This window comes from Lepidochelys olivacea (genome assembly GCF_965140295.1).
Source record: "Lepidochelys olivacea isolate rLepOli2 genome assembly, chromosome: 22".
NCBI classification, from domain to species: Eukaryota; Metazoa; Chordata; order Testudines; family Cheloniidae; genus Lepidochelys; species Lepidochelys olivacea.
This window is the reverse complement of record NC_140432.1, coordinates 17,002,775-17,024,795: the sequence shown is the minus strand read 5'-3', so window position 1 is coordinate 17,024,795 and position 22,021 is coordinate 17,002,775.

The following is a 22,021-nucleotide window of genomic DNA, read 5'->3' as shown; positions in this document are numbered from 1 at the left end:
ATGATACAGAGTATCTCACTAATATATTTGGCCATATACTTCCCAACCAGGGATAATTCAGTACCTGGATGAGCTACAAGAAAGCCACCCTTAATGAGATGGAAGGCCTCTGTGCAAATATTGACATGATTTCAAGGAGTATCTCTTAAGTTGGTTGAATCTGCCAGGATTTGTATCCAACCTTCGTCATGACTTTGAGAGTTAGTAATCTTGCCAATGTGATTTTTTTTTTTCACTCTCCTCTTAAAGGATGTAAATCAGAGCTGTTGGAAGCTAAGCCCTATAGTTTGGCTGGATGGTTCACCCCTGACAATGGTGTGTTTTCTTCTTGGTCTCAGACAATTCTGCAGTTTCTGTAATCAGAGCAGTCCCAGCCTGTTTGAAATAACTATGCTGCCTTTTGCATCTCTTTGCCTGCTACACTTGGCACCAGTTTGGGGTTCTTTGCGATCCACGGTGCTATATTCCCCTCCACGACCTTCTGCAAATTCTGCTTTACATCTTGAACACTAAATTAAGCAGCAATCAGGCCTCTCTCATCCTTTGCTGATTGCGTCTGTTCTGTGACACTTCTCATACCCGATTTATGAATAAATATCCAAATCTGCATCAACTTCTGCTGTCAGCTCTTGTGAGGCACCTGATTAGTCTCAAAAGCCAGTTGTGAGATTTCTGGGCCTGATGGGTGCCGTGAATCATTTTGTACTGCAGCTCCCACAGAAGAGTAAATGCTAAAGCAGCAAACCTCAACTGTTTCTAGTGGGACATAACGCCCATACCAGAGAATATAAGACGCTTACTCTCAGGTCTAACTCACTAAACTAAGTAGGACTAGACTAAATGGGATCATTGAATCATCTTTATTAATAACATTTATTATTTAACTTTTATCTAGAAGCCCACACTCTTGGGGCTCCATTGTAGAAACATATAGCAAAGACAGTCCCTGCTCAAAAGAGCTTATTATTTTGTAGTCCCACAGGGAACACGAGCTATGTAAAATATTATAGTTCTGGTGACAAGCACCAAATGAGAATCACTCTGTATAACATAAATCTAAAAGCACTTTATGGTGGGGCTCCAAGGGTGAAATCCTGGCTCCATTGAAGTCAATGGTAAAACTCCCATTGACATCAGTGAGGCCAGGACATCATCCCAAGTGTTTTAGCAGAGAGAACGAAAGAATAACCTCTTAATCAGAGGTCTGTCTCTTTATTATGTTCCTCCTACGCCATACCCTGGTCCTGTCTGATAACTGGAGGACCAAGATTTCTAATTGTTGAACTCAACTCCACACACCTTTCTGCATGACATATGCAAAAGTGTCATGAACCACTAACTGTGAACCTCTCTGGTCACTTGGATTGGAAGAAAGGTCTGTCTGAGGAAATCTTCTAAACAACTGCATGCATTTTTTACTATAAGCTCTTGTTTGTGTCCAAGTTTCAGCCTTGTGCTAATTATATGGACCTTGGCTGGATTCAAAACAGTAACTTATAGGCAAAAGGCTCAGTGTCTTCTCACTAACCCGATCGACCACTAGTTCATGCTTTCTCAGATGCCTTTCTCCTTAATAAATATTTTGGGCCAGATCCTCAGCTGGTATCAGTGGGCAAAGCTGCATTGATCGATCCCTTTAAGTAAACAGGTATATTGTCATTCTATTAAATGAGAACCTCTGTCTCATCTTATTACTTCCCCAAGTGACTGGATGCACAAATGAAAGTCACGGTCCCACTTCTGTTCTAAATGACACCCGTGAAACAGAGGACAGAATTTGGCCTGATGACATGAAGGAAACAAGGCCCTTGAAACTCCTGAATAAGTCCAGAGTCATAGAAATCACAAATATTTATTACAAAAGGCACTTAAACATCCTTGTTTTGCTTTAGATCCATTTCAATGTTATAACTGTTGCTATTGAAATACATTACACATTATTAATGTCAGATAAATATTTGCTGCAACTGAGCCAGGAAATCTGTCCAATTTCGCAACTTTGTACAAAATTATTATAAAGAAAATCCCTATATAAATCAATCTATATATCTTATCTATATATACAAGGCCAAGACTGACAACCCTGGAGACAGACATTGTCTTTGTTGGCAAAATAGGTACAGGTAGCCAGAAAGGAAGCTGAAGGTACCTCCACACACATATATCATGTTACATGCTATCTGAAGAGATATAATGGAACACATTCTATCTGCTTTGCTTTGAAATGTATTCTATCCTATAGCATTCACTGTGGATCCCAGTGAATATAAATGCTATTATGGAAATTGCTTCTTAATGAAGATTCTCAGTATAATGAAGAGTAGAATTAGCTCCTGGAAAAATGGAGTCTCTCTCGACCACAATGTTCTGACAGCAGGAAAGTTAATTAGAAACTCTACTCTATTGTGTTTTTAAGACCATAAGAATGGCCAAACTGGATCAGACCAATGGTCCATTTAGCCCAATATCCTGTCTTCTGACAGTGGCTGGTGTCAGATGCTTAGAGGGAGTGAATAGAACAGAGCAATTATCAAGTGATCCATCCCCTGTTGTCCAGTCCCAGCTTCTGGCTGTCAGAGGTTTAGGGACTCCAAGAGCATGGGGCAGTGTCCCTGTCCATCTTGGCACATAATCATTGGTGGACCTATTCTCCATGAATGTGTATCATTCTTTTTTTGAACCCAGTTATACTACTGGACTGCACAACAGCCTCTGGCAACGAGTTCCATAGGCTGACTGTACATTGTGGGAACAAGTACTTCCTTCTGTTTGTTTTAAACCTGCTGCCTGTTAATTTCATTGGGTGACCCCTGATTCATGTATTGTGTGAAAGGGTAAATACTAGTTCTGCATTCATGTTTTCCACACCAGTCATGACTGTGTAGACCTCTGTCCTATCCCCCTTAATTGTCTCTTTCTCAAGCTGAACAGTCCCTGACTTTTTAATCTCTCCTCATAAGGAAGCTGTTGCCCTTATTTTTGCTGCCTTTCTCTGTACCTTTTCCAATTCTAATGTATCTTTTGTGAGCTGAGCGACCGGACCTGCCTGCAGTATTCAAGGTGTGAGTGTACTATAGATTTATGATATTTTCTGTTTTATCTATCCCTTTCCTAATGCTTCCTAACATTATGTTCGCTTTTTTTTTTCAACTATTGCTGCACATTGAGCAGATGTTATCAGAGAACTATCCACAATAACTCCAGGATCTCTTTCTTGAGTAGGTATCAGGTACTTTAGACCCCATCATTTTCTATGTATCGTTGGGATTATGCCCTTGTGTTGCCCAGTCACCTAGTTTTGTGAGATCCCTTTGTAGCTCTTCACAGTCAACTTTGGACTTAACTATCTTCAGTAATTTTGTATCATCTGCAAATTTTGCCACCTCACTGTTCACCCCCTTTTCCAGATCTTTTATGAATAAATTGAACAGCACAGGTCCCGGTAGAGATCTTGCAGATTCCATGTGCATATTTGGGCACATGTGTGTGCGTGTGTGTGTTTAATCCTCTCACTGCAAATCAGTTCAAACTGAAAGCAGCAGTAGTAACTCCCAGAATGTGTCCAGACATATGTCTGTGTTGTGGAATCCTGAAACAAACAATTGGAGGATTTAGAAGTGTCTTGGTGGGGGTGGTCTTTTTAACTTGAGGAGAAAGGAATTTCCTGCATCAGCTAGAGTCCAGGAGAGGAATGATCAAAGAGCTACACACTTGCAACTACAGCAGGAATCAGAGGTCAGATATTGCTGGATAACTAGGGGACTTGATCCAAGAAATTAAGCCATTATTATTACTGTTATTTAGACAGATATAAAATACACCCATCAGATTACTGCAGCAGGCAGTTGAATTATAAAAAGTTCCAAAGGACAAACGTCAGGAAATATGACAATAGAATATTTGCATTATATCCCACATGCACAATGTAGGAGTTAGACACTCCCAACTCAGCCCACCTCCTCCAACCGCTCCTGAAATAGTCCAAGTCTGGCAGCAGGAAAGTTCTAATCAACTTTTTTTTTTTTAAACCAAGTTTTCCTGGAGATGGATGCTGCCAGGTGTGACTATGTAACCCAATGGTTAGTGTGTGGTACAGAGTCCTTCTCTGTGCCTGATCCACAGAAGATATGAGTCTGTGACTGGCCTTGCTAGACAGTCTTGGCTTTTTAGCTTAACCTGCAGTAGCCCATGCTTTTAGCTCTGGAGGTCCTGTGTTGGCCAAGAGGGAGGCCAACACAAAGACTGTTATTGATTCTTTTAAACTGGGATATTTGGACCAATTGTCTGCGATGAACCTGGCAGTGTGGACATGAAAGGAAAGCACTATGAAGTTCCCCTTCAATGCTCCTGCTGCATAAGGGTGAATTTCAGTTAAGGAGGTGAGTGAAGGTTCTACAACTAAGCGCTTTGTCTTTTTCATTACCATAGCCGCAAACTTACCAAGACTCAAATGCGGGGCAAAGAGTCACCATGAAGGGCATGGCAAGCATGGAATGAGACACTTTATAGCAATATGGAGGCACTTTGGTGAATAATTTTTTTTTTTAATTATCTGGATCTGGTTGAAAAATGCCAATTGTTTTCTCACAATTTTTTTTTTTAATTTCCCCACTTTGATGAAAACCCAACCAACCCAAAATGTTTGGTTTTCACAAACCATTTTCGTGTTTTAAAAAAATTTAAAGCTTCCATGCCCCTCCGAATTGTTTCTGATTTCTCATTGGAAAAAAAATGAAATTTTGGTCAAATTTTCACATTGGTCAAAAAGTGATTTTTTTTATCCAAAAAATAAAAACAGTTCAAAGAAAAAATTTCAACTACTTCCGAAACTGACAACAGTGCTGCTGTAATACAGAAACAGGCCTTAGCCTAAGACATTTACGAGTGACATGGTCTATCCCTTCATCTCTCAGATTAGACATTTGGATGCCCGTGATGCAGTAGAGAGAACAAGATATCACTAGATTCGAGTGGAATGTTAGGCTACCAGGTAATCTCCCTCCTTTGCCAAGACGTTTTTAGTGAGGCATGCAATTCTACACTTGCATGTAAGGCATGATCTTGCATATAGAGTGCATGCGATGTCACGCGGTGTGCAGGATGCCATTTTGCTCTACAAAGAGGCATCTTCCATGTGATGTGACCTCACACAGCTGGTGCGTGCAAGATCACACTGTGTGGAGGGCTCCATTTTGATCAACAAAATGGCATTGTCCATGTGTGTTTGGCAGCCAGATGGAATCATCCCGTGGGCACAGCCAGTCCTGAGCTTGCAATACATGCGTTTTATGAGCTTAGAGTTGGCAGAGCTTCATATATCACGCCCTCTGCATGTATCACCTTTGCCACTTCCAGGAGAAAGTTGTTGTTAGTTTGTTGTTTTGTATTACCGTAGTGCCTAGCAGCCCTAGTCATGAAGCCCTGTTGTACTAGGTGCTGTGCAATTGTTCCAGGACTGCAGATATCCTCACATTCATTATTAAATGGATTGCTATAACTCTTGGACCCGTGGAACTCATTGCCTGAGGATGTGTAACTCGACTGAAAAAAGAATTGGATAAGTTTGTGGAGGACAGGTCCACTAATGGCTATAGCCAAGATGGTCAGGGATGCAACCCCATGTGTCCCTAAGCCTCTGCCTACCAGAAGCTGGGACTGGACTACAGGGGATGGATGACTCAACAATTGCCCTCTGAAACATCTGACATGGGCGACTGTCAGAAGACAGAAAGCTGGGCTAGATGGACCATTGGTCTGATCCAGTCTGGCCTTCTTATGGGGGATTCTTAGGGGACACATGACTGACCCAAAGTCATCCAGCAGGCCAGTGGCAGAGGTGGAAATAGAGCCCTGGTGGCCTTAGGCTGCACTGCCTGTATGGCACTTGACTGGGTTGTAGAAGATTCCTAACTCTGCCTTCAACTTCCTTTTGTGACCCTGGGCAAGTCACTTAACCCCTCTGTGTTCCCTGACTCTAACATGGGCACAATCACCCTTCCTTTCTCCCACCTTTTGTCTTGTTTATTCAGAATGTGAGCTCTTTGCGGCAGAGACCTTCTTTCTCTATACATCTGTACAGCACCTAGCGCAACTGCTTTGTGCCCCTAGGCTGTACCGTAATACCACTAATAACCAAGGACCCCAAACCTGGTATAGACCTGAAAGGATCTTTGTGCCATGGTCTGTCCCAATGAGATCTGGAAAGGTTCTGGTGTGTACACACACACACCTCCTTAGGTCAACAGCCTGGCTACTCTCTACTAATGTCACCTTTATTAAACACCCTCTGCGCTGTGCACTTACTTCCCAATTAGATCAGAACATGACTTGCTGTATTCAGCTCTCCAGGCTAATGGATCTATATTAGGCTGCTGTTTTCTCACTTAATGCGCTTCACACCACTGGAGGTGTATGACTGAGCTATGGCATGACGCAACGAATAAGGAAGCATCTGAGAGAAGGCTCGGTGACTACAGGGCTACATTAATTGGTTCCTGTGTCCTGAGCCTGTGTCCTAGAAGTGGGCTGATCACCCACCCCTGTCTAAATGAATTTAAATACTACAGGTCACTAGCTTTGCTGTGATTGTTTAACAACTAGCATAAAAAATCACTTTGTCAAACCCATCCAGGAAAGCAGAAGTGTTTGCAAAGCTGTGAATTTGAGGCCGAATTATCTGAGTGCTCTGTCCAATGTGATTCTCATCACAGGACCACTAAGACTCTGTGTGTAGCCAGGAGAGAGAAGTGAGAATTTCTAGAGGAGAAAGGCACCTGAAACCAAAGGCAGCTCCTGAATTCAACTGCAGTGTGCCAGCAAAGGAAGAGCAAGGACCCTGTGACATGTGCATGGTACAACCCGACATGTGCATGGTACAACCCAACATGCACATGGATAAAAGGATAAAGGAGTTGGAGGCGCAAGTGGTGTTCTCGTCCATCCTCCCCGTGGAAGGAAAAGGCCTAGGTAGGGAGCATCGAATCGTGGAAGTCAACGAATGGCTACGCAGGTGGTGTCGGAGAGAAGGCTTTGGTTTCTTTGACCATGGGATGGTGTTCCATGAAGGAGGAGTGCTGGGCAGAGACGGGCTCCATCTTACGAAGAGAGGGAAGAGCATCTTTGCCAGCAGGCTGGCTAACCTAGTGAGGAGGGCTTTAAACTAGGTTCACCGGGGGAAGGAGACCAAAGCCCTGAGGTAAGTGGGAAAGCGGGATACCGGGAGGAAGCACAGGCAGGAATGTCTGTGAGGGGAGGGCTCCTGCCTCATACTGGGAATGAGGGGCGATCAACAGGTTATCTCAAGTGCTTATATACAAATGCACAAAGCCTTGGAAACAAGCAGGGAGAACTGGAGGTCCTGGTGATGTCAAGGAACTATGACGTGATCGGAATAACAGAGACTTGGTGGGATAACTCACATGACTGGAGTACTGTCATGGATGGTTATAAACTGTTCAGGAAGGACAGGCAGGGCAGAAAAGGTTGGGGAGTAGCACTGTATGTAAGGGAGCAGTATGACTGCTCAGAGCTCCGGTACGAAACTGCAGAAAAACCTGAGTGTCTCTGGATTAAGTTTAGAAGTGTGTGCAACAAGAGTGATGTAGTGGTGGGAGTCTGCTATAGACCACCGGACCAGGGGGATGAGGTGGATGAGGCTTTCTTCCGGCAGCTCACGGAAGCTACTAGATCGCATGCCCTGATTCTCATGGGTGACTTTAATTTTCCTGATATCTGCTGGGAGAGCAATACAGCGGTGCATAGACAATCCAGGAAGTTTTTGGAAAGCGTAGGGGACAATTTCCTGGCGCAAGTGCTAGAGGAGCCAACTAGGGGGGGCGCTTTTCTTGACCTGCTGCTCACAAACCGGGTAGAATTAGTGGGGGAAGCAAAAGTGGATGGGAATCTGGGAGGCAGTGACCATGAGTTGGTTGAGTTCAGGATCCTGACGCAGGGAAGAAAGGTAAGCAGCAGGATAAGGACACTGGACTTCAGGAAAGCAGACTTCGACTCCCTCAGGGAACGGATGGCCAGGATCCCCTGGGGGACTAACTTGAAGGGGAAAGGAGTCCAGGAGAGCTGGCTGTATTTCAAGGAATCCCTGTTGAGGTTACAGGGACAAACCATCCCGATGAGTCGAAAGAATAGTAAATATGGCAGGCGACCAGCTTGGCTTAATGGTGAAATCCTAGCGGATCTTAAACATAAAAAAGAAGCTTACAAGAAGTGGAAGGTTGGACATATGACCAGGGAAGAGTATAAAAATATTGCTCGGGCATGTAGGAATGTTATCAGGAGGGCCAAATCGCACCTGGAGCTGCAGCTAGCCAGAGATGTCAAGAGTAACAAGAAGGGTTTCTTCAGGTATGTTGGCAACAAGAAGAAAGCCAAGGAATGTGTGGGCCCCTTACTGAATGAGGGAGGCAACCTAGTGACGGAGGATGTGGAAAAAGCTAATGTACTCAATGCTTTTTTTGCCTCTGTTTTCACTAACAAGGTCAGCTCTCAGACTGCTGCGCTGGGCATCACAAAATGCGGAAGAGATGGCCAGCCCTCTGTGGAGATAGAGGCGGTTAGGGACTATTTAGAAAAGCTGGACGTGCACAAGTCCATGGGGCCGGACGAGTTGCATCCGAGAGTGCTGAAGGAATTGGCGGCTGTGATTGCAGAGCCACTGGCCATTATCTTTGAAAACTCGTGGCGAACCGGGGAAGTCCCGGATGACTGGAAAAAGGCTAATGTAGTGCCAATCTTTAAAAAAGGGAAGAAGGAAGATCCTGGGAACTACAGGCCAGTCAGCCTCACCTCAGTCCCTGGAAAAATCATGGAGCAGGTCCTCAAAGAATCAATCCTGAAGCACTTGCATGAGAGGAAAGTGATCAGGAACAGCCAGCATGGATTCACCAAGGGAAGGTCATGCCTGACTAATCTAATCGCCTTTTATGATGAGATTACTGGTTCTGTGGATGAAGGGAAACAAGTGGATGTATTGTTTCTTGACTTTAGCAAAGCTTTTGACACGGTCTCCCATAGTATTCTTGTCAGCAAGTTAAGGAAGTATGGGCTGGATGAATGCACTATAAGGTGGGTAGAAAGCTGGCTAGATTGTCGGGCTCAACGGGTAGTGATCAATGGCTCCATGTCTAGTTGGCAGCCGGTATCAAGTGGAGTGCCCCAAGGGTCGGTCCTGGGGCCGGTTTTATTCAATATCTTCATAAATGATCTGGAGGATGGTGTGGATTGCACTCTCAGCAAATTTGCGGATGATACTAAACTGGGAGGAGTGGTAGATACGCTGGAGGGGAGGGATAGGATACAGAAGGACCTAGACCAATTGGAAGATTGGGCCAAAAGGAATCTGATGAGGTTCAATAAGGATAAGTGCAGGGTCCTGCACTTAGGACGGAAGAACCCAATGCACAGCTACAGACTAGGGACCGAATGGCTAGGCAGCAGTTCTGCGGAAAAGGACCTAGGGGTGACAGTGGACGAGAAGCTGGATATGAGTCAGCAGTGTGCCCTTGTTGCCAAGAAGGCCAATGGCATTTTGGGATGTATAAGTAGGGGCATAGCGAGCAGATCGAGGGACGTGATCGTTCCCCTCTATTCGACATTGGTGAGGCCTCATCTGGAGTACTGTGTCCAGTTTTGGGCCCCACACTTCAAGAAGGATGTGGATAAATTGGAGAGAGTCCAGCGAAGGGCAACAAAAATGATTAGGGGACTGGAACACATGAGTTATGAGGAGAGGCTGAGGGAGCTGGGATTGTTTAGCCTGCAGAAGAGAAGAATGAGGGGGGATTTGATAGCTGCTTTCAACTACCTGAAAGGGGGTTCCAAAGAGGATGGCTCTAGACTGTTCTCAATGGTAGCAGATGACAGAACGTGGAGTAATGGTCTCAAGTTGCAGTGGGGGAGGTTTAGATTGGATATTAGGAAAAACTTTTTCACTAAGAGGGTGGTGAAACACTGGAATGCGTTACCTAGGGAGGTGGTAGAATCTCCTTCCTTAGAGGTTTTTAAGGTCAGGCTTGACAAAGCCCTGGCTGGGATTATTTAACTGGGAATTGGTCCTGCTTTGAGCAGGGGGTTGGACTAGATGACCTTCTGGGGTCCCTTCCAACCCTGATATTCTATGATTCTATGATTCTATGTGAGAGACCCTTTCTCATGGCCATGCAGGATTTGCAGTTGTTGTCAAACTTGCCTCTGTCAGGCATTTTCAACTATAGAAATGGTAACGTCCTGGGCTTGGAGGAGAGTGGGCAAATTAGGAGCCAGTGTGGATTTCTCCTAAACCAGTGATCACATGACACTCTCCCCACAATCTGGCCAAGCCCAGAAGGAAGAACCTGTTATAACTGGAACTGAAAAAGATTCCTAAGTAAACCACCACCCGCTGCAAGTCAGCAACAAACTCTTGCTTTAGTAAGTTGGGTTTTTGACACAATACCGACTGTTTGACAGTGACCAGAGGGCATAAGAGAGAAGGCCAGAATCTGACAAGAATTTGGGGCTCATTTCAGTGGCATAAGTTTCTTTAGAAACTCCATTGGCTGACTCAGCATTGGAGATGTAAGTGGCTGGCAGCGGTGAAAAGCAGGAGAGCAGCATGTCCGGACGCAGGTGGAATTTGGATCTGGAGCAAAGGATGGGCACTGGGAATGACAGAAAGCTGCACAACATAGAACAGCTTGGCACATAGGGGCCATATTCCCAGGGCTTGGGTCAAAAGGAGATCATGGGCGAGTTCAGGGCAAGTTTATGACTAGTAGTGAAAACAAACCTCTCCTTGCACCCAGATGCCCTGATGGGGCACAGAACTGGTGGACAGAATTATAGATCTTTAGGGGAGGTACCCACTTTGTGTTCTTCCTTTGTACAGTGCCCAGCACACGGGGGTCACCTAGGCATTGTGATAATACAAATAAATAATAATAATGCAGAGAAGAGTCTCATCATCTGTGAGACGGAGGCCTGTGCCAATGGATTTAACCCTGAGAACTTTGAGGAAATAACACTTATTAACTATAATAATCCTTACTTATTGCTAAGACTCTGACCATGTGTTCCAAGCTGCTCTGACCCAACGGTGAGGCTAGGCCCTGTCCTGAGCAGCAGCCAGACTGCCAGAGATGACGGGAAGGTGAAGAGACACTGGGGGTGGGAAGAGCTGCAGCAGGTGGGATTTGGGAACTCAGATGAGCGTTATGGGCAGCTCATTCTCCATCCCCCGAGTATTACCGGAGTCTGCAGAGGACCATAAAACACAGTCCTCATGTGCTGAGCCCTCCGGGGGCCCTCAATAGCATATGTCTAATTCCAGGAACTAACTTATTATCAGACAATGGGCATTCACACTATGAGTAGCAGCAGTGTAGCAATAATGTCTAGTGGCTCCTCCCACGGCCAGGCCCAGTTGTGGTAGGTGCTGTATGTACACCTGCTGAGGGACAGCCCCTGTCCCAAAGAGCTCACTGGCCAAATGGGCAAGGTAGACAAAGGGCAGTAGGGGAAACGGGCACAGAGAATGGAAGTGACATGCCCCAGCTCACACAGCGGGTCCATGGCAAAGCCAGTCCTGAGCCCCAGTCTTGTGTCTTCCCCAAGGGACAGTGTTGCTGGCGTTTCAAACTGGCCTTCACAGTGAGCTGCCCTGTGGGAGCCGAAGGTGGGGACCCAGACACGCTTGTGGCTGGGGCTGTGTTTCTGCTGTAGGGAGGTGCTCTGCAAGAGACTTGCTTCTAACGTCCCCTGCAAAGCCTCGCTTTGTTCTCTCCAGCTGTGAAGCATTCAGCAGGTCGGGGGCTGTGGCCGTGGGCTTAGCCGGGGAAATTAATGGCATGTTGCACCATGTTTACGAGCTTGTAACATCCTCATCGGGAAACAACAACAGCGTTTTTACAGTCAGGGAGCAGATGGCCTCTTCAAGTAGCTTTCCCTCCCCCTCGTCCCGTCGTCCTTACCGTCACACCCCCCGTCCTATACCTTCCTCCAGGGCAATGGGGTCAGCCTCTGATGCGTTACGTGATGCCAAAGCCTGGGAGCAGCTGGTATTCATCACCCCCCGCACACACCCCAACACACACAATGCCATCAACCTGTCCTGGACCAAGCATATTCCTCAGCTGAGTGCTCCCACTTCCTAGAGTAATGGGTATAATGTCACTGCTCTGCGTACGAGCCGCACAGCCATTCCTTGGTATGGTGCCAGCATGCAACGCACCAGCTTTGTTTATAGCTCCGGGGACGGTTTGTCTTCATAAAGCTGTCACTGTATTATATCTGTTACTTAGTGTTGTGTCTCAGTGATACACTGTAATTTACACCATCCCTTAATAACGCAGTAAGCCCTGCAGTGGTATTTCCTTTGCCACAGCTCTTTTCATTCCTTGCAGACCTAGCCCAAAGTTCCGGCGTACCTCTCGGGCACCCAGCTCAAAGCATCTGTTCTTCTGAGACTCAAAAGCACACAATACTTTGTAGGGGAAGATTTCCTTAGCTTCCTGGAAAGGCACCGGCTGGAGGATCAGCGGCAGATGAAATGCCAGCGTCAAAGAGAGGTCGCAGACAATTACCTCTTGGCAGCAAGAGAATCTGGGCTGCCCTTTTGCAGGTGCAATTCACCAGCACATTTTTGTACCCTCAAAATGAATGGCAGGTGTGAATCAGAGTAGATGACACCTCTCACTATTCCTGCAGCCAAGTAGCTAGAGGGGTATGTACCCATAGTTGCATTCACAGCTCCATTGCAGGTACAAATTTTGAAGGTCAACAATTGCACCTATAAAAGCAAGGCTGAGCCATCGCTCTTTAGAAAATGCGTCCCCTTGTGTCTGCGCCTATGACAGCACAAGCTGCCTTGGCAATGACAAGATTCTTTGCAATTGCTAGGAGTTCATATTTTCTGGCTCTTCAGCAACATGGAGAGACCCTAAGACCCTGAAGGAGCTAAATCCTGCTATGGATTGGTTGTTTTTCCCAAATCAGGAGTGTTTTAGTACTGAGAGTGGAATGCTGGAAGATGGGGGCCCTTGGAGAGAGTGGCGCCTATAGGTCGGATCTGTTGTCAATAAAATACAAATGCAGATGTTCCTCTAAAACTCAAGAGCCTGAAAACCTTCCAAACCGCCGATCAAGAAAAGGTATCATATTCCCCAGTTCTCAACTCCTCCACAGAAGAAGCCAGAGCTGCTGCCAAATCACTGCAGCTTGGACTGAAACTACAAAGTAAAGCTTTGCTTCCAGTTTTATATTTTGAATTCTTTGAAAGCTTTCCCCGCACTCCCCCACAATTCTGGGCTCCATCCACCTGCTGGGAACAGAGCTATGCAGTGGGTGGATCCTGCGTTGAGAGAGATCTTTGCAGATTGGGAGGGATGTTGGGGTTAGTTTTAATTTGTTAAATGTCATGTAAGGAACGAGGCAGCTGTTCGCATGCTCTATTGGTGAGTCTCTAGAACTGAAAATGGTTCCAATGTGCCACATGGCCAAGAGCACCACATTCTGACCCCGCTACTCATGTTCAGTAATAGAATCTAGTCCAACCCCCTGCTCAAAGCAGGACCAATCCCCAATTTTTGCCCCAGATCCCAAATGGCCCCCTCAAGGATTGAGCTCACAACCCTGGGTTTAGCAGGCCAATGCTCAAACCACTGAGCTATCCCTCTCCCCCCATAGCTCCTTTCCCATACACACCTGTTGACACCAGAGGGATTATTTTCAATGGTAATTTGCTACTCACCATGTGAAGGCGATTGCAATTTACCTCTTAATCGTTTTTTATCTATCTTAGGTATGCTATCTGCCCCCCACTATTGCAGCATCTGAGCACATGATCTTTCATGAATTTATTCCCACAAAACTCCTGGGAGGCAGGGAAGTGCTCTCATCCCCATTTTACAGCTGGGGGCTGAGCCACAGACAGGCTAAGTGACATACCCGAGGTCACCCAGGAAGTCTGTGGTGGAGCAGAAATTGAACACAGATCTCACAAGTACTTGGTTAGTTCACTGGCCCATTCTTTCTCTTTAATTTCAGAGCTCTGCTCTCTCTTATCACTCCAAATGCTAATGTCTCTGGGTACGAATGGCAACAGGGGTTACCTATTGGACGTCTCACGTGCTCTGGGGAGACATTACGTTAGTCCCTGCTCCATGCACACGAGGGGAGGCGTGGGGGTTTGAATGCAGCAGGAATGGAGAGGATGAGTGACAGTGTTGTGAGGGCCAGCGAGGAGCAACTTAGAGGTTTAGCCAGGAACTTTTGTCCTGAGGGCTGTTCAGAACAGCTCGTTTATGTGGAGATTTGTATTTACCTGGAAGAATGTTCTGTCACAGGCCTGTTTCCTGCAGGATCCAGCTCCTGACAGTGTAATATACTGAATCCCAGTAGGGTTTGTAGGAACGTTCCATTCCGATATGCAGTGGAGATTCAGGGGTGGGAGGGGATGTGCCGTCAAATTCTATTTTATGAAGAGGCACTCCGTGAAAAAACCCAGCTCCACATCCAAACGGTGACTCTCTAGAGGGATTCAGATGCAAAGCCACAAACCAGCCTGAGGCTACAAACCCTTCCATGCACCTGGCCTGGGAGTAGGGCTGGTCATGAACCTGCCACCAGATGGGCTCCCTGTAGCATGGAGTTTCATTGCAAATACTTCACTCAGCTCCAGCCATTAGGTTCAGTTACCTTCTCGAGTCTTGTGTACACTCAGAAATGACCCCCCCGTAGCCTGCACCAGAGCTAACTCCGAGGTATAGATGAGCACATGCAGGAGTCAATTCCAATTAGCTCCATCAGTGCAAACCCGGCTGGCCCTTACCTGCACTCTGAGGTCAGCTCTGCTGGACTATTCCAAGGGCAGATGAGGCCTCACACTCACTTGAGATGGATTCCAAGTTCGTTCCGTATCGAGTGGGGAAGGGAGGCTTAGCCGTTATTAATCATGCCCCATGCTGGTAACAGCCATGCTCTTTCTGTGTCATGATGAGGTAACGGGGCCTTCAAAGTGCAGTCAGAATTTCCTGTACAGCTAACAAGGGGCTTGTGCCTGTGTCTGAGCTTGGCATGCTGGTGGAATGGGATGGAGGTTAACATAGATTTAATTGACCCCTGGCTTCTTAATTGCTTACGGAGGGGAAAAAGCAGCAGATTTAGAATATTTAATTAAATACTAAAATTTGGTGGCAAATTTAATTAACATGTAACTTAAACAACATCACCCTTCCTAGCAAACACCCCTTAAGACAGGGTAGGCAAGGCAACATTAATTGTAATAATTAATTAGGCATTAAACTGTTAATGGATACAGCTGCTAACAATTAAGACCTAATTGTGTCAAGTGCTTTAACCATTTGAGAAAAGACCTGACAACTGGAAGGCAACGGGCAGAAGCAGAGGGACAGGAATAGCTTCCAATGCATTAGTGAGTCAATCTGTCCATCCATCCACCTACCTACCTACCTCAGCAGTTTTTAAGGCCTTGTCACTGTATTTTTTCCTAAAATATCTCTTTGTTGCTATCAGTGACTGGCCACTGGCATTTTAAACCACTGTTGAATCTGGCTCAGAGCAGGTCTACAAGACAAGGTGGTTAAAACAACTGTGTCTTGTTCACATTATTATTGTTATAGCAACACCTACTGATCCCGATGTGCTAGGTGATGTACATACACTTAGTACGTGACTGTCTCTGCCCCAAAGAGCATACAAACTAAGGGTCTGCCTTCACTGCTGAGTTAACTTGGGTGATCAGCACCCAGCTTTGCCCAGCCCACATGTCAGTTGCCACACTGGAAAGTTCAACCCCAGTTACCGCATCCTCACTGGAGCTGCGCTCCCCTCTGTGTGGCACTAAGACTTCTGGAGGCACATCCCATGGTCTGCAGTGTGACCTTTTGGGGTTCTGTCACTGCTGCTGTGTAACCTCAGATGTCTTAATACGGTACTGCTATGGCTCTGAGCCCTGACTCTGGTAGCCAGCCTAAAAGCATAAAGGTGCCACCAGCCTAGTTACTTCTTGCTGGGTGACATCAACAGCCCTTCCAGTCCCAAGTCTCTCCAAATCCGACTACTCTGAGTTCTGAACTACTAGACCTCTGGACTTTTGCCCTCTGGTTCATTGGTGTGCCTCATCCGGCTGTTACTTTTCTGTGTCCTTCTCCCTGGCTCTCAGGTCAGCTTCTCTGGCCCACTGATCTGCTTCCCATCTTTGGTGCTCTTGGTCCATCTCCATTTTAGCCATCTCCAATCTTTTGGTCCACTCTACTGTCTCCAGATTCTGTAACTCTGTCTAGAATTGCACGGCTGACTCGGTAGGAGCTGTGTCTTTGCCCTCCGTTACTTTTATTTTAGTCTGTCTACATGTTTTTATACTTTCTTTTGTTCTGTTTCCCTAACCAAAAAACCCCCAAAATAGCCAAACTGTAACTTTTCTTTGGCTGTCCTCAGCCGTCTCATTTACAAATCATTTAAAAATGTAGCATACCAGTGCTTGGAGTGTGAACCTCAGTCCTATAGCAAGCTGCATGTAAATCCCATTTGACTATACCAATGTGATGCTTCATTTATCTGCTATATAGATGTACTTTTCATTCCCCTCTGAGGTGTTACCTAGTTCAATTTACATTGGGGGTGCAGGAAAACAGGTAAAACAATATTCCTTTGTCTGCTTGCAAAACACCTTTTAAGACCATATTTCCAGCATGAATCTATAATGCTTTATACATTGCCTGTACTTATATCACGCAATAATATTATGACCAGTGTGTTACCTCACAATAGTTTACATGGCACTTTTTAGATACAGATTATGACAACAGTGTGTGGGGGCAGTTTCAGACTTGATATGAGTTATGGTATGGTGTGCCATCTGCCAGCTGGCACTGAGGGTTGCCCAGGGTCACGTGCAGTAAGATGACCTGCTTTGTGAATCTTTCCCAGTAAATTGTGGGAGAACTTATCTGTCCTTCTGAGCACACAGGGAGAATTGTGAGAAGACTACCAGCCATCAGGCAATGCCGCCTGCCTCTTCACTGCAAAGTGGGCAGGTTCTGGCTGTAAGCACGGAAGGGAGTCAGTTTATGAATTCTCCAGGCTGCCAGTTAGATTTTAAGATGAAGTCTAACAAGCTAGGTTTGCCAATTGGATAAGAGTTATTGCCAATAGAGAATGGAATCTAATAGGCTAACTCCTTTTGATTGAGTCCAGTGAGCGTTAGCTGACTAGTTTTAATGCTGGGTTCTTTTCAGGTCAACTTTTAACTTGAACAATATTTCTCAAATCAGGACACTTGCTTATTCTTAACCCACCACCAATGTATTAATTCCCCCAGAACCACATTAGTGGCAGTGGGGATGTAAGATGTATTGGCAAGGGCAGATATTTTTCTGAACTGGGGCAAGTGGAGACATCAGGGCAAGGTGCAGAGAGGCGGTTTTGATACTAGACGGGAAGCTAAGTTCCCCTATAACTCGCCTACCATACGGTTACAGGAGCCCCCTCTTCCAGCAACCCATCCTTCAGCCCAGCTCTCGCTGCGTGTTACAGCATCTTTTCTGATGGCCGGCAGGCTGCAGCATTGTTGCCGCGTTCCAGGGATTTACGGCAGACTAGACTGGGCCTGGGAGACATGTTATCGGTCTACAAACAGACAAACATTTCCTGGACTGTGAAGTTAAAGCCATTTGGCAGGGAACTTGCTCTTTTTCAGCGTTTTTTGGACTGGCCACATTGCAGCTAAAATTAGAGGCACAAACTCATGAGGACAATCTGTGTATGGGCAGACTATAGATAGTCCTACGGGAAATTTTTACTTCCTCGCTTAATTTTGACCTTATCCCATCTAGAATTAGCCATGGTTGAGCTCCAGGACGCTGTGGTTCAAGGAGTCCAGTCCTTCTGATTAATCTACATCTACCTAGTTACCTTCTCATCTGCAATCTCTGTCCGTTAGAGCTGGTTGAAAAAATTGCATCATAACTATTTTCCAAGGAAAAGGGTTTTTTGATTAAATGGAAATTTTCCATTTTTATAAAATAAAAGAGGGATGTATTGAAAAAATAAAACCCCAATTTTTTTCTCCCAACAGCTGATAACCAAAATTTTCTGGCTGTTAAAAACTGATTTTTTTTTAATTATTATTATTATTATTATTATTTGGTTGTTGAAACCTGCAGGTTTGGGGGGAGGGGTGTTTCAGTTTTTTGACAAAACAAAACAAAAACCACCCAAAATTCCTGTTACATTTTTCAGTGAAAACAAACAGTCATTGTTTTCTTTGAATGTTTTGGTGGAAAATAAAATACATTTTTACCAGCTTATCCATCCATCCGTCTGTCTGTCTGTCTCTCTCGCACTGCAAGTATATGTGTGCAGGGCAAGGAATCACCCCTCACTCAGGCAGCTGAATTCCAGCCCTGCCCCCAAACCCTGCGAGACTCCGTAACAGCTTGTTGACCCCCATGGATGGGAGAGGCTGAGGCTGCCATGCCTGCTCCACTCTGGTGCTGTGAGCTGATCTCCTCTGACCTTCTCGCCTCTGTCAGCCCACGTGGCTGGACTTTGCCGGCCGCCTGATTTCTCTGCAGTGACTCCTGTCACTTGGGAGCTGTCACGTTAGTGCATCGCTCAAGGGGGAACTCCAGCTCAGAGAGGCAGTTTTATTCTATTTATTTTCAGGGTTGTTTTTCCCCCCCCTTCCCCCAGGGTGGTTTTATTTCCCAGAGTGGGGATGAGCTGCTGGGGCTGGTTTCATTCCCCACAGCATCCAGGCTGCTCTGCTTCTCCACCACCACTATCTCCTGCCGTGCTGACATAGAGCAACTCAATTATTGGGCCAGGTCTCCACTAACCTCTGGGCTTTTAGGAGGATGGTAATTTTTAAACAAGCTCATGAAATCTCTTTCCCAGCCTACTTTAAAGAGGAAAAGTCACCGAGCCTGTTGGAATGTATCATTCTGCACTGCACCCAAAATCATAGGTCCAGATCCTCAGCTGGTGTAAATCAGCATAGCACCTTTTGATGCCAGTCGCAACAGCAGAGGATCTGGCCTGTAGATATTTTAGATAAGACCTGTTAGGTTTTATCCATTCCATTGTTTAGTGGGCGGATTGCTCATTGCCTCATACAGGATATTTCCCTAGCCTCGTGTTCGATACAGCGTATGGTGTTTTCCAGGTAAACCCGCTGTCCGTGTCTCACACAGCTGAGGAAGTCCAGAATCAGTAGAATTCTACTGATATCAGCAGAGCTCCCCCAATCTGCATCAGCTGAGGATCCAGGCCCTGCTTCTATCCATGCAGGAACCTTCCAGATTATATTTTTGTCTTCCAGTTACTGGTCCAGAAAAGAGATGAAAGACTGAGAGGCAAGGGAAGCAGATGTGCTGAGTTACAGGGACATATGCTATTGATTCTGCCAGCTTTAGCAAGAAACAGCCTGGGCTCTGGGGGTTAGGTCAGCTGGAATATTCCCCTGGGGTTAGCCTGTTGCATCTCCAAGATGTTTGGCTCTTTTGGATCTATATTATCAAGAGTCATTCTCTTTCCTATGGAGGAGAACTTTTTGTACTCTCTGCTAGTTCACAGAGGTAGGCCCACGAACTTGTGGGGCTATGTATCATTATTAAAATGAAATGCTCTGACTCCTCTTGCTTGCCAGCAAGTCTTTGTAGGATTGTCTTTGTCGGCAAGCACCCCTGGTGCCCATCAGTTCTTTGAAATAAAACTTATCAGGCTGCCATAAAAATCAACTAGACCTCACCTAGAATGGACAAAGCCTGATATTACTGTTGCCAGCATCTCTGGGACAAGAGTGAAGCCTTGATTGATGGAGCACTCTTCATAAGCAGCGTGGGGTGGGAACAATGAACAGTGCCACTAAATGCTACTGCTCTTCCTGTGTGAAATAAAGACCAGTAAGGGTATTCTGGGCTCTGCAGATGCACACATTAAAATACTACATCTGCACTTGCTCACTCACCTCCCAGCTGCACCCTCTCTGACATGCTCACACACACTGGCGCACCTCACACACATACTTTCCCATTCGAGTGCATGCCTTCATCTGCTCACACTCACAAATGCATTGTCATGCACACATGTCCCCTAATACACATGCAGACTTGCACACAGTCACTCACGCTCTGACATGCGCAAACACAGCATACATGGTCTCATGTGCACACACACAATCACGCACTTTCTCAGAAGGGTGTGCACGCACACACTGATGTGCATGCCTCCCTGTCATGTGCACCAGCTCAACCCCTTCAAACCAGCCCACACCCTCAAAAACTCTGTCCCATCTTCTGAAGCTAGAAGAGACCTATAGATCATCTGTCTGAGCTCTTCTATATCACAGGCCATTAAATTTCACCTAGATCTCCCTGTTCTGAGCCAAATAACTTGGGTTAGACTAAAGCGGTTTTATTTCCTGCACATTAAGACATTGGTTATGAATATTAATTGCCTTAACATCCTGTTGTGAGAAGGCCAAGCACATTTCCATGCTTTAGCTTGTTGCTAGGGAACTGAGGGTGACATGTCATGGATCTCATTTGCTTCAGGGCCTGAACATTTCAACTGCAGAAAAACGTTAAGCCATGGAGCAGGATTCACCCTAATTATTTAGAGCCTAATAAAAAAAAACCCACTGTTTTTTCCTCTCTCCATCCAATTTTGCTTTCTGCGCTGAATAGGGTCATTAATCCCCAAGGCTGCTGCCTTCCCTTAGACAGGAGTGGCGGATGCTCTAGCTTGTGTAACGGAGCTTTTCCAAGCAGCCAGAGGAATGCAGCAGAGAACTTGTATTTAAATGTAATTGTCCGTAAACTGTGAGCATAACAGCTCATCACTTCACTTCTAATTTTAGATGTAAACAAGCCGGTGAGTCAGACCCATCCCATTGCCTCCACCTGAGAGCCGTCCCATTGGCACAGAAGCTGCCTGAGCCGGGGCTCTGTCTCAGCTGCACAGCTTCGGCTATTGTCTTTGCAGCACAGCCAGGTGAGAAGTCCGCTGCGGTTCAGCTTTCTGGGATTGGGCCACTCTGCACTCGCTGCATTCCTCCTGCCAGTGCAAATGGAAGCTGTGTTGTCCTACCCCTATTGCTGTGTGCGTGTTCTGCTGCACGCCAGGGAGTTGGGGCAGTGGCCTGTGGAGCCCCAGCAGGAGGTATGGAATGCGCAATACTTGGGCATCCCTCCCATCCTGTCCCTGTCCCTTTTTATCCTCCTACCCCAGACTGACTGCACCAGGAACATCTGGAAATTGCACAGTGCATTGTCCAAAAGAATTCTAATGGCCAGTTAACTGACCCAGAGGGATTGGAGAATGAGAAGAAGCTGCCCATATTAAGCTTTCCTTTGCCTACGCTGTCCTCCTCTTCTAGAAGCTCTCCCCCAGCAGGAGAATTCCATAAAGAGGATACAGACAGGCACTTTTAACGCTGAAGCAAAGCCAGAAGAAAGGGGGAGGCCCCATAGGTCCACTCCTGGATGGGGCCAATGCAGGGTTGTTCCCTACAGTCTGCTCTTCAGGGATTTGTCCGACGTATTTCTTAGATCTCTTAGACAACAGGGACTCTACCACCCCTTCACTTGGAGAGGCTGTTCCACAAATAGTTGGTCCTTCCTGCTGTCTGTGCCCACTCACCATAGAATCTAGGCATTTAATTTCACACATTTGCTCACCACTGCAGTGGAGTGAGTGATGGGAAAAATGATTCATCGAATGCCATGTGATCCTTCTTATAAATTATTCAGAAAATATCGTCATGAATCATTCTACCAGCTCTGTAATCCGGGTGAGTAGTCAACATGGTTTTGTAGAATTATTTATTGGAAAAATATCATATCATTCATCAAATACCAAATTCTACAAATAATATTCGGCCAGGGACTTCATACAGGTGAAAGCATCAGGGCAGCCATGCTCATTCCGTGAGGTTCTCATCTTTGTTCTCATCTTTGGGGTGCTGTCACTGCCCAAATTTTCCATCCCATCATTGCAGTGGGAGGAT